Below are 2,500 nucleotides of genomic sequence, written 5' to 3'. Positions count from 1 at the left end.
TTAATAGAGTAGTATTTTAAAGATTGTTCTGCTTTTACAGTCATGCTATCATTATGACTGGGCTTTTGAGTGTCGTTGATATCGACTAAATTTTCATTATACCCCCAATTCCTACTTTCTAGCTGGTTCAAACACTAATGGGAGTCCCTTAAAATTCTTCCCATGCTGCTTTCTTTCATACATGTAAGTCTGGCATGGGTGGAAGAAAATTGGTTTACCAGTGAATGGAACAAAATCAATTTGTTTTCAGTGGAATGACAATTTTTGCGTGACTGACTCCTGTGGATGGTTGTTTTTAGAACAATTGGCTGGCAAGGACTAAAATCACATGGTTTTGACTTTTGAATTGAGTTTGCTTCTAGTATGATTAATCATTTGACCGCTGTCGACACAGTCTGCAAGCACAATCCCTTTTCTAATATTGAGTGTATTTTATTGATGAATTCTTTGTTTTGTACAGTCTCCTGTTAATCAGATGTGCCCCTTCTCGTAGTGTGTTGGCTATTTCACTTATTATAGTCATCATGTGCTTTGAAGAACAGACACTCTTAATGGTTTATTACTGTGTGCTACAGGCCATTTTCAGACTTGTTTTCCTCTTCGTGTCCAATGTATAAGGGTGATATTGGAGGAAATAAGTTGTTGTTTCATTATACCCATGTTCAGAAATGTGATATAGTTGTAGGATTTATTTCATAACAAAAGATTTCTTTCACTAGATTGATATGTTATATGCACAAATATATCAAGGACAGATAATTTTCTTCTTTCATTCTTTCATTCATTCATTCTTTTTTTAGTAAATGGAAATAGGAACTAAGAATAAAGAAAGAAGTAAATGTAGGGAATTCTTGCTGAATAATAATGGGTTAATGTCTGAAAGAGTGCATTTGGTGCATGAGTAATTTTAGTTATGAACCAAGCTCTTGTGAATAATTTGTTATCATGCAAATTTTTCTCTTATTCCGATATGTCTTTACCAGACATTGAACGTTAAAGATCTTTCAGGTTTATTGTATTTTTGCATGTCTTTCCTTCACAAAATCTTTGCGAAATTCAAAAAGCGCTTGAAACTATATCGTTCAGTTTGATATTTGTCACTGTATCCTTGTTATGATTTACTTATTTAGGAGTATCCTTTTGAGAGAATGGGAATTGTTTCAAAAAGCTATGAATATGAGATGAAGAACAAAGATGGCAGAGAATACTTATCCAGTCATGTAAATTTGTTTATAGTCATCATTATCCTGATTCTCTTTCTTTCTTTTTTCAAGAGAAAGTGAGAGTGAATGTGTGTGTGTGCAGAGATGTGTTTGCACATGGGCATGTTTGTGTGTGTGTGTGCATGAGGTGAGTGAGTGAGTGCATGATTGAGTGATTGTGAGTGAGTGAGTGAGTGATTGTGTGTGAGTGATTGTGTGTGTTTGTGCGTGTGTGAGTGTGATTGTGATTGTGAGAGAGAGAGAGAAAGAGACAGAGTATTGTCTAGAACTGGTAAGATTAGTCAGGTAAACAGAGATGCATTCTCTTTTGTTACTAGACTCCATTCACACAGTTTTTATGCAAATGTTATTCAACATTTGCTGTAGAGGGCTGTAGAATTACCTTACATCTTTTATGTATGTAGGTTGAATATCTGAATTATTTAAGGCAGTGAAAGTGAGATTTGATTACTTTTTATTGGTTTGTGTTATTAAAGTTATTGTTGACTTGATGGTTGTTGTATCATTATTGTTTTCACTGTTATTGTTATTGTTGTCAGTATCATTGTTATTAGTGTTATTTTATCTTATTACTGTTATGATTATTATTATTATTATTATTATTATTATTGTTATTATTATTATTATTATTATAATTGGGATAAGAATTATTTTTATTATTATTATTATTGTTATTTTTATTATCATTATTATTATTGTTTTTATTATTATTATTTTTGTATATAGTGGTGTTGGAGGGATAAGAGAGTAAGTATTTTAAGTGCATATTTATGGTATATTTAGAGTATTCATGTATGTTTTTTCCTATTTTGTAATTTCTCTTGGATGGTCTTGTATGTGCTTAGAGATTTTTTATGTTTTTTTATACAGTATGTACACATAGAACATTAATTGTCTGTTATCTAAAAAATTGGCACTTCTTTTCTGATTCTTAATTAAATGTTAAATTGTTCTTCCAAATGCAGTCTGAAATCTCTCTAATGCTCAAATGCAAATATACAGATAGGCTTACTTATACAAATGTTGAGACTAACACACTTGCATCCACATATTCACACTTATTTACACTCATACTCATACTTACATGCTTTCACATTCAACCATAGATACTAACACTCGCACTTACTAAAAAGAAAGAAAGAAAAAAAAGACATTCATATTTATTTTCACATTCACACACACTCTTATATTCATACACATGCACAGATGCTTATTCAGTGTCACACACACTCACACATGCATTAATTCATATTCACTCACCCTCACTGACTCACTAA

General features: G+C 31.6%; 1 protein-coding gene across 3 annotated transcripts in view; it reads left to right on the top strand.

Moving 5' to 3' along the window:
- Positions 1-2,500, top strand: part of zetaCOP (COPI coat complex subunit zeta) — a 19,442-nt gene that overhangs the window by 8,641 nt on the left and 8,301 nt on the right. The gene's annotated exons all lie outside the window — the stretch shown is intronic.

Source organism: Penaeus vannamei, chromosome 8 (assembly GCF_042767895.1).
Source record: "Penaeus vannamei isolate JL-2024 chromosome 8, ASM4276789v1, whole genome shotgun sequence".
In the NCBI taxonomy this organism is placed as follows: Eukaryota; Metazoa; Arthropoda; class Malacostraca; order Decapoda; family Penaeidae; genus Penaeus; species Penaeus vannamei.
The sequence above is the reverse complement of the archived record's forward strand: the minus strand, read 5'-3'. Positions and strand labels throughout refer to the sequence as shown.